Source organism: Rhinoraja longicauda, chromosome 5 (assembly GCF_053455715.1).
Source record: "Rhinoraja longicauda isolate Sanriku21f chromosome 5, sRhiLon1.1, whole genome shotgun sequence".
Taxonomy (NCBI): domain Eukaryota; kingdom Metazoa; phylum Chordata; class Chondrichthyes; order Rajiformes; family Arhynchobatidae; genus Rhinoraja; species Rhinoraja longicauda.
Genome location: NC_135957.1, coordinates 86,736,662 through 86,751,661, shown reverse-complemented (window position 1 = coordinate 86,751,661; position 15,000 = coordinate 86,736,662). Strand labels below are relative to the sequence as shown.

Below are 15,000 nucleotides of genomic sequence, written 5' to 3'. Positions count from 1 at the left end.
CAGTACCTTTGTCACTGAGGGGGAATAAAAAGAAACAGCGGGCGGGAAAAAACTGACAGAATGACAGGGAATCGTGCTGGGAAAATGCTATTTAATGTGTCTAACCAACGGAAAAGGCCTGACATTGAAATGGCTCTTTCAATGAGTTGATTACTAGTGTAGTTTAGTTCAGAGATACAGCGCGGAAACAGGCCCTTCAGCCCACCGGGTCAATAGACAATAGGTGCAGGAGGAGGCCATTCGGCCCTTCGAGCCAGCACCACCATTCAATGTGATCATGGCTGATCATTCTCAATCAGTACCCCGTTCCTGCCTTCTCCCCATACCCCCTAACTCTGCTATCCTTAAGAGCTCTATCTAGCTCTCTCTTGAATGCATTCAGAGAATTGGCATCCACTGCCTTCTGAGGCAGAGAATTCCACAGATTTATAACTCTCTGACTGAAAAGGTTTTTCCTCATCTCAGTTCTAAATGGCCGACCCCTTATTCTTAAACTGTGGCCCCTTGTTCTGGACTCCCCCAACATTGGGAACATGTTTTCTGCCTCTAATGCATTCAGAGAAGTGGCGACCAGCGATCCCCACGCACTAACGCTATCCTACATGCGCCAGTGACTATTTTACATTCATACCAAGCCAATTAACCTGGAGAACTAGCCAGGCTTTGGTAGATGCCAACTTTCTCGCCCAGAGAGTTGTGAATTTGTGGGATTCTCTGCCACAGAGGGCAGTGGAGGCCAATTCACTGGATGGATTTAAAAGAGAGTTAGATAGAGCTCTAGGGGCTAGCGGAATCAAGGGATATGGGGAGAAGGCAGGCGCGGGTTACTGATTGTGAATGATCAGCCATGATCACAATGGATGGCGGTGCTGGGTCGAAGGGCCAAATGGCCTCCTCCTGCACCTATTGTCTATGTTTCTATGTGAGTGTGTTCCCATTGGCACACCGCGGTGGCAAGAGATTATGGATCGGTGCTGGGAGGTTATTGATAGGGACGGGAGCAGGATCAAAGGGTATCACAGAGTGATACAGCGTGGAAGCAGGCCCAACTTGCCCACACCGACCAACATGTCCCAGCTACACTAGTCCCACCTGCCTGCACTTGGTCCATATCCCTCCACACCCGTCCTATCCATGTACCTGTCTAAATGTATTTTAAATGTCGTTCTAGTATCAGCCTTGACTACCTCCTCTGGCAGCTCGTTCCAAACACCCGCTTTGTAAAACATTGCCCCTCGTGTTCCTATTAAAACTTTCCCCTCCCACTTTAAACCTCTGTTTTTTGATTCCCCTGGCCTCTATAAAAGACTTTGTGTCTTCACCCTAACTATCCCCTTCATGATCCTCCTGCGCTCACAAGGAATAGAGTCCTGGTCTGCTCAACCTAAGGGTTGCCAACTTCCTCACTCCCAAATAAGGACCAAAGGGTGACGCGACCTCACCTAGCCAGCGGCCACGTGCTCCCGCTCCACTAATGGCGGCCGCCCGAGCCTGGAGGCGGGTTGCTACGCAACCTCCGATAGGCGGCCCCCGGGCTTACTGTATCCTGGCCTACACTGTCCGGGCCTACAGCGTCCGGGCCTACAGCGTCCGGGCCTACAGCGTCCGAGCCTACAGCGCCCCTCCCCTGGGCCTAATACGGGACAAGGGTGGTCCCGTACGGGACAAACTAGTTTAGCCAAAATAGGGGATGTCCCGGCTAATACGGGACAGTTGGCAACCCTGGATTCCTCCCACGTCCCAAAGACGTGCAGGTTTTAGGTTAATTGGCCCTCTGTAAATTGCCTGGAGTGTGTTGGGAGTGGGTGAGAAGGTGGGATAACATAGCTTTACACCAAGCCAATGGACCTGCAAATCTGCACGGCTTTGAACTGTGGAAGTAAACCGAAGATCCCGGAGAAAAGGTGCAAACTCCGTGCAGACAGGGCCGCGGTCAGGATGGAAGCCGGATCTCTGGCGCTGTGAGGCGGCAGCTCTATCGCTGTGCCACCGTGCCACGGCCTGCGCTCTGCGCACGGCCTGCGCTCTGTGCCACGGCCTGCGCTCTGTGCCACGGCCTGCGCTCTGTGCCACGGCCTGCGCTCTGTGCCACGGCCTGCGCTCTGTGCCACGGCCTGCGCTCTGCGCACGGCGGCTGCTTCTTCTTCGTCTTTCGTGACCATCATCCACGTTTCAAATGTCACATCACTGTCATCGTCCGTCCTGAAAATAGACAACAGGTGCAGGAGGAGGCCATTCGGCCCTTCGAGCCAGCACCGCCATTCAATGTGATCATGGCTGATCATTCTCAATCAGTACCCCATTCCTGCCTTCTCCCCATACCCCCTGACTCCGCTATCCTTAAGAGCTCTATCTAGCTCTCTCTTGAATGCATTCAGAGAATTGGCCTCCACTGCCTTCTGAGGCAGAGAATTCCACAGATTCACAACTCTCTGACTGAAAAAGTTTTTCCTCATCTCAGTTCTAAATGGCCGACCCCTTATTCTTAAACTGTGGCCCCTTGTTCTGGACTCCCCCAACATTGGGAACATGTTTCCTGCCTCTAACGTGTCCAACCCCTTAATAATCTTATACGTTTCGATAAGATCCCCTCTCATCCTTCTAGATTCCAGTGTATACAAGCCTAGTCGCTCCAGTCTTTCAACATATGACAGTCCCGCCATTCCGGGAATTAACCTAGTAAGGGCGTGAGCTTCCGGAGGCAATCAGTGGGAGCTATCACTTGTACAGTAGGCAGCGGTGGTAGCAGAATTAGCTCAGGACATGTCCAGTTTCCAGCCCCGCTACGTGGACGTTTCTGCTCTGTGGGGCCGGCGTGGGCAGCTGATACAAGAGGAAGGCAACAGCAGGAGCCGGTGGTAAACCCGACCTCCCACTGGGGCACCCGTGGTCACGAATGAAAGGGCAGGGATTAGCCAGCTTTTCAACGCAGGCATTTAGTTTGCTCCTGCAAGCAGAATTAACTCCCCACATCCTTTTTAATTCAGCTTCTGAATGAGTTATCGGAGCGAAACCCTTGTGGGATTGTTTTTCAATGCTGCAGCGCCTCACATTTCGATTGGGCAGCTAACAAGCCGGTGATATTGAATATTGGTTTCTCAAACTTCAAGTAAGCCTTACTTCCTCTCTCTCTCTCTCTCCACTAAGGGTTGCCAACTTCTTCACTCCCAAATAACGGGACAAACGGTCACGTCACCGCCCCGCGCCCCACGTGACCTCACCCAGCCAGCGGCCACGTGCTCCCGCTCCACCAATGGCGGCCGCCCGGGCCGGGAGGCGGGTTTCTACGCAACCTCCGTTCGGCGAACACTTTCGGCCCCGCTCCCCGATCACACTCCGTTAGCCTACACTGTCCGGGCCTATAGCCCCCGGGCCTACACTGTCCAGGCCTACGCTGTCCGGGCCTACTGCGGCCCACGTGCCTACAGTGTCCGGGCCTACAGTGTCCGGGCCTACAGTGTCCGGGCCTACAGTGTCCAGGCCTACACTATTCGGGCCTACAGTGTCCGAATCCTACAGCGCCCCTACAGGGTCAGGCAGCATCTGTGGAGAACATGGATAGGTGACGTTTCACAGAGTGCTGGAGTAACTCAGCGGGTCAGGCAGCATCTGTGGAGAACATGGATAGGTGACGTTTCACAGAGTGCTGGAGTAACTCAGCGGGTCAGGCAGCATCTGTGGAGAACACGGATAGGTGACGTTTCGGATCGAGGCCCTTCTTCAGACTGAGAGTCGAGGAAAATGGAAACGGGAGATATAGACGGTGATGTGGAGAGATATAGAACAAATGAATAACATGCAAAAAAGCAACGATGATAAAGGAAAGGCCATTGTTAGCTGTGGGCGAGGTGAGAACGAGTTGCAGACAATGAGACTGAACAAGACGGCTAGGACTGTTCATTGTGTAAACTCTGTGGTATTATGACACTGTTGTGCTCCATAGTCATAGAGTCATAGAGTCATAGAGTGATACAGTGTGGAAACAGGCCCTTCAACCCAACTTGCCCACACCGCCCAACAATGTCCCAGCTACACTAGTCCCACCTGCCTGCGCTTGGTCCATGTCCCTCCAAACCTGTCCTATCCATGTACCTGTCCAACTGTTTCTGAAACATTGTTATAGTCCCAACCTCAACTACCTCCTCTGGCAGCTTGTTCCATACACCCACCACCCTCTGGTGTGAAATAGTTACCCCTCAGAATCCTATTAAATCTTTTCCCCTTCACGTTGAACCTATGTCCTCTGGTCCTCTACTCTGGGTAAAAGACTCTGTGCATCTACCCGATCTATTCCTCTCATGATTTTATACACTTTAGTGTACCGACACTAATGTTCTTGGTTCTTGGGCCTCCAAAATATTCCAAATGGAATTTAAACTGGAGGTAGTGTTTAGTTTTAGTTTTGTTTAGAGATACAGCACGGAAACAGGCCCTTCGGCCCATCGAGTCCACGCCGACCAGTGATCCCCGCACACGAACACTATCCTACACACACACTAGGGACAATTTAAATTTATACCAAGCCAGTTATCCTACAAACCTGTACGTCTTTGGTGTGTGGGAGGAAACCGGAGCACCCAGAGAAAACCCACGCAGGTCACGGGGAGAAGATTTTCTGTCGTGTAAACTCTGTGGTAAACATACTGATATTGTTCGTCGTGTAAACACTGTGGTGTACTGACACTGTGTGTTGTGTAAACTGTGGTGTGTGGTGTAAACTGGTGTGTTGTGTAAACAGTGTGGTGTGTGCTGTAAACACTGTGGTGTACTGACACTGTGTGTTGTGTAAACAGTGTGGTGTACTTGGAAAGACTGGGTTTGTATTCACTGGAGTTTAGGATGAGAGGGGATCTTATAGAGACGTATACAATTATAAAAGGACTGGACAAGCTGGATGCAGGAAAAATGTTCCCAATGTTGGGGGAGTCCAGAACCAGGGGCCACAGTCTAAGAATAAAGGGGAGGCCATTTTAAACTGAGGTGAGAAGGAACTTTTCCACCCAGAGAGTTGTGAATTTGTGGAATTCTCTGCCACAGAGGGCAGTGGAGGCCAATTCACTGGATGGATTTAAGAGAGAGTTAGATAGAGCTCTCGGGGCTAGTGGAATCAAGGGATATGGGGAGAAGGCAGGCACGGGTTACTGATTGTGGATGATCAGCCATGATCACAATGAATGGCGGTGCTGGCTGGAAGGGCCGGGTGGGCTCCTCCTGCACCTGTTGTCTGTGTGAGTGTGTTGCTGTGTACTGACGCTGTGTGTGGCCATGTTGCAGGTGTGTGGATAATGGGCTGTGTGCAATGTCGGGACAAGGAGACGAGTAAGACAGCGGTGGACGAGAGAGCGGCTTCCATCGCCGCCAGCGCCAGCGGTTACCGCTATGGGCTGGACGCATCGCCGCAGCACTACCCCAACTTCACCGTGAACAGCATCCCCAACTACAACAGCTTCCACGGCACCGGCCCACAGCCCCTGGCCATCTTCGGTGGTGTACACACCTCCACGCACACGGGCCCGCTGTGGACACGCGGGGGAGGACCACAGACTGGTACACGAACGCCCACCCTCACCCATCCCCCCCCCCCCACCCCCACCCCCACCCTCCCCCACCCCCACCCCCACCCTCCCCCCACCCCCACCCTCCCCCCACACCTCCACGCACACGGGCCCGCTGTGGACACGCGGGGGAGGACCACAGACTGGTACACGAACGCCCACCCTCACCCATCCCCACCCCCACCCCCACCCTCCCCCACCCCCACCCACACCCTCCCCCCACCCCCACCCTCCCCCCACACCTCCACGCACACGGGCCCGCTGTGGACACGCGGGGGAGGACCACAGACTGGTACACGAACGCCCACCCTCACCCATCCCCCCCCCCCACCCCCACCCCCACCCTCCCCCACCCCCACCCCCACCCTCCCCCCACCCCCACCCTCCCCCCACCCCCACCCTCCCCCCACACCTCCACGCACACGGGCCCGCTGTGGACACGCGGGGGAGGACCACAGACTGGTACACGAACGCCCACCCTCACCCATCCCCCCCCCCCCACCCCCACCCCCATCCTCCCCCACCCCCACCCTCCCCCCATCCCCACCCTCCCCCCACACCTCCACGCACACGGGCCCACTGTGGACACGCGGGGGAGGACCACAGACTGGTACACGAACGCCCGCCCTCCCCCACCCATCCCCCCCGCCCTCACCCACCCCTCCACCCCCCCCACCTCCCCCACGCCCACCCCCCCCCCCCCCCCCCCACACACACCTCCACGCACACGGGCCCGCTGTGGACACGCGGAGGCGGGCCACTAACTGGTACACGAACGCCCGCCCTCCCCCACCCCCCCACCCCCAGGTCACGGGGAGAACGTACAAACTCCGTACAGACGGCGCCCGTGGTCGGGATGGAACCGGGGTCTACGGCGCTGCATTCGCTGTAAGGCGGCAACTCTACCGCTACGCCACCGTTCTGTACAACTACCTCCTGATTGTAATGCAGATGCCTGGTCTATTAACCCAGACACATGCGTTTAAACCCAGGCAACTAGACGTGGAATTTAAATTGGGACAATTAAATAAATCTGGAATTTAAAACAAGCCGACCTCAGTAATGGTGACCATAAATTAGCGAGCTGCTGTTTAAAAAGAGAATTAATGACTGAGGTCTTACATTGAAATTAATCTGCTGTGCTCACCCACTCGGCTTCATGTTAATGCCAGGAGTACAGCAATGGGCCCAACACAGACACGTGGGACTAGTGTAGATGTAGACAGGGTGGCACGGTGGTGCAGCGGTAGAGTTGCTGCCTCACAGCGCCAGAGACCCGGGTTCCATCCCGACTATGGGCGCTGTCTGTGTGGAGTTTGTACGTTCTCCCAGTGACCTGCGTGGGTTTTCTCCGGGTGTTTCAGTTTCCTCCCACACTCTAAAGACGTGCAGGTTGTAGGTGAATTGGCTTGGTGTAAATGTAAATTGTCCCTAGTGTGTGTAGGATAGTGTTAGTGTGCGGGGATCGCTGGGCGGCACGGACCCGGTGGGCCGAAGGGCCTGTTTCCGCGCTGTATCTCTAAACTAAACTAAATAAAGATGCCAACAACCCCGGTCAGCCCTCCCCCTCCCCTCCCGTCCCTGTGCTGCCCGCCGGGGGTTGGGGGAGCGGTTGAGTGGCGGGGAGGGGGTGAGTGGGGTGGGTGGGGTGCTGACCCTCTGTGTGCCCACAGTGGGGGGTGAGTGAGTGGGGGTGAGTGGGGTGGGGGAGGGGGTGAGTGAGTGGGGGTGAGTGTGGGTGGGGGAGGGGGGGGTGGGTGGGGGAGTGGGTGGGTGGGGGTGAGTGGGGTGGGGTGCTGACCCTCTGTGTGCCCACAGAGGGGGTGAGTGGGTGAGTGGGGTGGGGTTGAGTGGGGGTGGGAGTGAGTAGGGTTGGGGGGAAGTGGGGGGGAATGGGGGTGGGAGCGGGGGTGAGTGGGGGTGGGGGTGAGTGAGTGGGGGTGGGGGGTGAGTGGGGTGCGGTGAGTGGGGGGGTGGGTGGGGTGAGGGGGTGAGTGGGGTGCTGACCCTCTGTGTGCCCACAATGGGGGTGAGTGGGGTGGGGTTGAGTGGGGGTGGGAGTGAGTAGGGGTGGGGGGAAGTGGGGGGGAATGGGGGTGTGGGAGCGGGGGTGAGTGGGGGGTGGGGGTGAGTGAGTGGGGGTGAGTGGGGTGGGAGTGAGTAGGGGTGGGGGGAAGTGGGGGGAAGTGGGGGTGTGGGAGCGGGGGTGAGTGGGGGGTGGGGGTGAGTGGGGTGGGGTTGAGTGGGGGTGGGAGTGAGTAGGGGTGGGGGGGAAGTGGGGGGGAATGGGGGTGTGGGAGCGGGGGTGAGTGGGGGGGTGGGGGTGAGTGAGTGGGGGTGAGTGGGGTCGGAGTGAGTAGGGGTGGGGGGAAGTGGGGGGAATGGGGGTGTGGGAGTGGGGGTGGGGGTGGGGGTGAGTGGGAGTGAGTGGGAGTGGGGGGAGTGGGAATGGGGGTGTGGGAGCGGGGGTGAGTGGGGGGTGGGGGTGAGTGAGTGGGGGTGAGTGGGGTGGGAGTGAGTTGGGGTGGGGGGAAGTGGGGGGAAGTGGGGGGGAATGGGGGTGTGGGAGTGGGGGTGAGTGGGGGTGGGGGGTGGGGGTGAGTGGGGTGGGGTGGGGTTGAGTGCATGGGGGGGAGTGGGGGGAGTGGGAATGGGGGTGAGTGGGGTGGGGGTGCTGACCCTCTGTGTCCCCCCCCACAGTGGGGGGTGACGCTGTTCGTGGCTCTGTACGACTACGATGCCCGGACTGACGATGACCTCAGCTTCCACAAGGGGGAGAAGTTCCAGATACTCAACAACACGTGAGTGGGGACGGGGACGGGGACGGGGACGGGGGGGGGTGGATGAGGGGAGGGGGAGGGGGCAGGGGAGGTGGGGGGGTCATGGGGGGAGAGATGGAGGTGGGGCCTCTCTCTCTCTCTCTGTTCCTCTCTGTCTCTCTCTCTCTCTATCTCTGTCTCCCCATCTCTCCCCCTCTCTCCCCCTCTCTCCCCCTCTCTATCCCCCTCTCCCCCTCTCTCCCCCAGTGTGTGTGGCCGTGTGTACTAGCATGTTGCTGTGTAATGTGTTGTGTACTAGCGTGTGGCTGTGTAATGTGTTGTGTACTAGCGTGTGGCTGTGTATTGTAGTGTGTATTAGCGTGTGGCTGTGTATTGTAGTGTGTATTAGCGTGTGGCTGTGTAATGTGTTGTGTATTAGCGTGTGGCTGTGTATTGTAGTGTGTATTAGCGTGTGGCTGTGTAATGTGTTGTGTATTAGCGTGTGGCTGTGTAATGTGTTGTGTACTAGCGTGTGGCTGTGTATTGTAGTGTGTACTAGCGTGTTGCTGTGTAATGTGTTGTGTATTAGCGTGTGGCTGTGTAATGTGTTGTGTATTAGCGTGTGGCTGTGTATTGTAGTGTGTATTAGCGTGTTGCTGTGTAATATGTTGTGTATTTGCTGCGGCTGTGTTTCTGCCCCCATTACTGACAGTGCGTTTGTGCGTTTGTGCGTGCGTGCGTTTGTGCGTGCGTGCGTGCGTGCGTGCGTCTGTGTTGCAGGGAGGGTGACTGGTGGGAGGCCAGATCGCTGCAGACGGGGGGAACGGGATACATCCCCAGCAACTACGTGGCACCGGTCGACTCTATCCAGGCTGAGGAGTAAGTGTTGTCCTCCACGAATCGCGTCCTGGCGGCAGCAAGGGGTGGCGCGGCGGTAGAGTTGCTGCCTCACAGCGCCGGACACCCGGGTTCCATCCTGAGCACGGGTGCTGTCTGTACAGAGTTTGTACCTTCTCCCCATGACCACGTGGGCTTTCTCCAGGTGCTCCGGTTTGTCCCCACACTCCAAAGACAAGAGGCAAGAGTGGTTCATTGTCGTGTGTCCCGGATAGAACAGTAACGTTCATACTTGCAGCCGCACAACACAATATGTAAACATCGTACTCTATAAACAACATAGAAACATAGAAAATAGGTGCAGGAGTAGGCCATTCGGCCCTTCGAGCCTGTACGCACCGCCATTCAATATGATCATGGCTGTTCATCCAGCTCAGTATCCCATACCTGCCTTCTCTCCATACCCCCTGATCCCTTTAGCCACAAGGGCCACATCTAACTCCCTCTTAAATATAGCCAATGAACTGGCCTCAACTACCTTCTGTGGCAGTGAATTCCACAGATTCACCACTCTCTGTGTGAAGAAACACTTTCTCATCTCGACGAACAAGATGAGAAACAAGATGAATAGTTTTGTCCTGGGCCTCCTCTTGTGTCTTAAATAGTTTATCACAGAGTGCTGGAGTAACTCAGCGGGTCAGGCAGCATCTCAGGAGAGAGGGAATGGGTGACGTTTCGGGTCGAGACCCTTCTTCAGACTTTGAAGAAGTTCTCTTCCTCTCTTCGAAGCGGTTTTAGCAACATGCTCTCTCACTGCAACCACTGCGGTTTCTCCTCTTAAATAGTTTAGAGATACAGCGCAGAAACAGGCCCTTCGGCCCACCAGGTCCGCGCCGACCAGCGATCCCCGCGCACTAACACTATCCTACACACACTAGGGACAATTTGTACATTTATACCAAGCCAATTAACCTACAAACCTGCACGTTTTTGGAGTGTGGGAGGAAACCGAAGATCTCGGAGGAAACCCACGCAGGTCACGGGGAGAACGTACAAACTCCGTACAGACGGCGCCCGTAGTCGGGATGGAACCCGGGTCTCTGGCGCTGCATTCGCTGTGAGGCGGCAACTCTACCGCTGCGCCACCGTGACGCCCTGATTTTGTGTGTTGGTCCGTGGAGATCTAACTGTGGCGTTGCTGCCAGATTGTACCTGCCCCTCAACGGACTATAATTGATTGAATATTAGAATAATAGAAACACAGACAATAGGTGCAGGAGGAGGCCATTTGGCCCTTCGAGCCAGCACCGCCATTCATTGTGATCATGGCTGATCATCCACAATCAGTAACCCGTGCCTGCCTTCTCCCCATATCCCTTGATTCCACTAGCCCCTAGAGCTCTATCTAACTCTCTTTTAAATTCATCCAGTGAATTGGCCTCCACTGCCTTCTGTGGCAGGGAATTCCTCTGCTGCCTTCTGTCATCAACTCAAAGCTTTTCACACTGCTTGTATTTATGTACAGCTTCGAGACATAGAGTGGAATCAGGCCCTTTGGCCCCTCAAGTGACTAGTAACCACACGCACACCAGCACTATCCCACACACACCAGGAACAATTTACAATTTTTACCAAAGCCAACTAACCTCCAAACCTGTGCGTTTTCGGAGTGTGGGGGGAAACCGGAGCACCCAGAGAAAACCCACGCAGGTCACGGGGAGAACGTACAAACTCCTACAGACAGCACCCGTAGTGGGGATGGAACCCAAGTCTCCGGCGCTGTGAGGCAGCAACTCTACCGCTGTGCCACTGTTTGTTGTCCATGTGGTATTGTAGAGACGTATAAAATTATTAAAGGACCAGACAAGGTAGTTGCAGGAAACATGTTCCTAATGTTGGGGGAGTCCAGAACCAGGGGCCACAGTCTAAGAGGGCGTGCAGCGTAGGTTTACTAGGTTAATTCCCGGAATGGCGGGACTGTCATATGTTGAAAGACTGGAGCGACTAGGCTTGTATACACTGGAATTTAGAAGGATGAGAGGAGATCTTATCGAAACGTATAAGATTATTAAGGGGTTGGACACGTTAGAGGCAGGAAACATGTTCCCAATGTTGGGGGAGTCCAGAACAAGGGGCCACAGTTTAAGAATAAGGGGTAGGCCATTTAGAACGAAGATGAGGAAAAACTTTTTCAGTCAGAGAGTTGTGAATCTGGAATTCTCTGCCTCAGAAGGCAGTGGAGGCCAATTCTCTGAATGCATTCAAGCGAGAGCTAGATAGAGCTCTTAAGGATAGCGGAGTCAGGGGGTATGGGGTGAAGGCAGGAACGGGGTACTGATTGAGAATGATCAGCCATGATCACATTGAATGGTGGTGCTGGCTCGAAGGGCCGAATGGCCTCCTCCTGCACCTATTGTCTATTGACTTTAATTGATTGAATATTAGAAACATAGACAATCTGTTTGGATTGCATGCAAAAGAAAGTGTTTGTCTGTACCTCGGTACGTGTGACAATAATAAGCCTGAGCCTAAAGCATCCCTCCTCCCGTTGCTGTGGAGTGTGACTCATGGGCTTGTGAGCCACACAGGAATATCCGTCAAAATACACCCACTTACTGCGCGCAGTTTAGTGAAAAACACCGGCAGTGTTTCCAGCGTTTAATGGATGTCCTCTGGTACACAGAGCCACCTTGTGGACAGCCCAACACCCTGCCTGCACCACAATCCCATCCTTCTGCTCAACACTAGGGTTGCCAACCGTCCCGTATTAGCCGGGACATCCCGTAATTTGGGCTAAATTGGTGTGTCCCGTACGGGACCGCCCTTGTCCCGTTTTAGGCCCGGGGGACACTGTAGGCCCGGACACTGTAGGCCCAGACAGTGTAGGCCCACACACTGTAGGCCCAGACACTGTAGGCCCAGACACTGTAGGCCCAGACACTGTAGGCCCAGACACTGTAGGCCCGGACACTGTAGGCCCGGACACTGTAGGCCCAGACAGTGTAGGTCCGGACTCTGTCGGCCCGAACAGTGTAGGTCCGGACGCTGTAGGCCCAGACGCTGTAAGTCCGGGGGACGCTGTAGGCCCGGACACGGTAGGCTCGGACAGTGTAGGCCCAGACAGTGTAGGTCCAGAAAGTGTAGGCCCGGACAGTGTAGGCCCAGAAAGTGTAGGCCCGGACAGTGTAGGCCCGGACAGTGTAGGCCCAGACAATGTAGGTCCGGATGCTGTCGGCCCGGACAGTGTAGGCCCGGACACTGTAAGCCCTGACACTGTAAGCCCTGACAGTGTAGGCTCTGACAGTGTAGGCCCGGACGCTGTAGGCCCGGGGGAACGCTGTAGGTCTGGATGCTGTAGGCCCGGACAGCGTAGGCCCGGACAGTGTAGGCCCTGACAGTGTAGGCCCGGAGGCCCGGGCTCTGCCTAACGGAGGTTGCGTAGCAACCCACCTCCCGGCCCGGGCGGTCGCCATTGGTGGAGCGGGAGCACGTGGCCGCTGGCTGGGTAAGGTGACGTGGGGCGCGGGGCGGTGACGTCACCTTGTCCCGTATTTGGGAGTGAGGAAGTTGGCAACCCTTCCTCCTTCCTTTCGCTCAACACCTCCGCTCGCTCAGTCCGCCTACACCCACCTCATCTGCCGCTTCATCAATACTTTAACTCCCCCTCCAGTTCCCACACACAAAGCCTCCTGTCCTGGGCCTCCTCCATTGCCACAGTCAAGCCCAGCGCACATTGGACCAACACCATCTCATGTTTCACCTTACAACCCAGCGCAATCAACGTTCAATATTCTCCACACAACTCACTTTATAACCCAGCCGACCAATGTTGATTTCTCTAACTTCAAGTAACCCCACTGAGTTACTCCAGCACTCTGTGAAACGTCACCTATCCATGTTCTCCACAGATGCTGCCTGACCCGCTGAGTTACTCCAGCACTCTGTGAAACGTCACCTATCCATGTTCTCCACAGATGCTGCCTGACCCGCTGAGTTACTCCAGCAATATTGATTCCTCTAACTTCAAGTAATCCCTGCAACCCTCTCTCTCTCTCTGTCCATCCCCCACACTAGTCCTTGTTTCACTGTCGTACTGATGAGTTTCATCTCGTTTTCACCAAGCCCACAGCTAACAATGGCGCGTTTCCTTTATCATGGTGGCTTTTTTTGTACATCTTTCATTCATTTGTTCTATATCTCTCCACATCACCGTCTATATCTCTGGTTCCCCTTCACCGACCCTCAGTCTGAAGAAGGGTCTCGATCCGAATCGTCACCTGTTCCTGGCATCCACCTCCCTCCAATCTTGTCCACACTCAATCTGCAACACTTCAAACTCCACTTCTTATCACCATCAGAATCACATTCATACTTTAGAATTTCGCTGGAATTTAGAAGATTGAGGGGGGATCTTATAGAAACTTACAAAATTCTTAAGGGGCTAGATGCAGGAAGATTGTTCTCGATGTTGGGGGAGTCCAGAACAAGGGGTCACAGTTTAAGGGGGAAGTCTTTTAGGACCGAGATGAGAATGTTTTTTTTCACACAGAGAGTGGTGAATCTGTGGAATTCTCTGCCACAGAAGGTAGTTGAGGCCAGTTCATTGGCTATATTTAAGAGGGAGTTAGAGGTGGCCCTTATGGCTAAAGGGATCAGGGGGTATGGAGAGAAGGCAGGTACGGGATACTGAGTTGGATGATCAGCCATGATCATATTGAATGGCGGTGCAGGCTCGAAGGGCCGAATGGCCTACTCCTGCACCTATTTTCTATGTTTCTATGTTTTATTTGCCATGTGAGGAATTTCATTTGCCACACAGTCATGCCAATAAAAAGCAACAGGACACACCAAATACATTTTAACAAGAACACCTCACAAAGGTTAGATCGGGTTGTAGGATTATGACCTTTCTGTGTGGAGTTTGCACGTTCTCCCTGTGACTGCGTGGGTTTTCTCCGGGTGCTCCAGTTCCTTCCCCCCCCCCCACCCACATCCCAATACCGTGCGGGTTTGGAGGCTAATCTGCCCCCTGTAAATTGTCCCTGGTGTGTCGGGAGTGGATGGGAACGTGGGATCACGTAGAACTATGGTGTGTGAACCGGTTGATCGCGGGTCGGCCGCGGACTCGGTGGGCCGAAGGGCCTTGTCACAATAGACAATAGACAATTGGTGCAGGAGGAGGCTATTCGGCCCTTCGAGCCAGCACCGCCATTCAATGTGATCATGGCTGATCATTCTCAATCAGTACCCCGTTCCTGCCTTCTCCCCATACCCCCTGACTCCGCTATCCTTAAGAGCTCTATCTAGCTCTCTCTTGAATGCATTCAGAGAATTGGCCTCCACTGCCTTCTGAGGCAGAGAATTCCACAGATTCACAACTCTCTGACTGAAAAAGTTTTTCCTCATCTCAGTTCTAAATGGCCTACCCCTTATTCTTAAACTGTGGCCCCTTGTTCTGGGACTCCCCCAACATTGGGAACATGTTTCTTGCCTCTAACGTGTCTGGAACGAGCTGCCAGAGGAAGCTGTAGAACCGGGTACAACTACGACTTTTAGAAGATATTTGGACAGGTGTGTGGATAGGAAGGGCGTCACGGTGGCGCAGCGGTAGAGTTGCTGCCTTACAGCGAATGCAGCGCTGGAGACCCGGGTTCCATCCGGACTACGGGTGCCGTCTGTACGGAGTTTGTACGTTCTGGAGTATTGTGAGCAGTTTTGGTCTCCTAATTTGAGGAAGGACGTCCTTGCTATTGAGGCAGTGCAGCGTAGGTTCACCAGGTTAATCCATGGGATGGCGGGACTGTCGTATGAGGAAAGATTGGAAAGACTAGGCTTGTATTCACTGGAGT

At 54.8% G+C, this 15,000-nt stretch overlaps 1 pseudogene across 1 annotated transcript in view; it reads left to right on the top strand.

Annotated features, from left to right (window-relative positions):
• Positions 1 to 9,197, top strand: part of LOC144593946 (tyrosine-protein kinase Fyn pseudogene) — a 71,603-nt pseudogene extending 62,406 nt beyond the window's left edge. The window contains exons 3-5 of the transcript XR_013547302.1: positions 5,275 to 5,533; positions 8,255 to 8,356; positions 9,095 to 9,197. The product of XR_013547302.1 is annotated as a tyrosine-protein kinase Fyn pseudogene (transcript). The remainder of the gene's footprint in view (positions 1 to 5,274; positions 5,534 to 8,254; positions 8,357 to 9,094) is intronic.
• Positions 9,198 to 15,000: the final 5,803 nt, after the last annotated feature.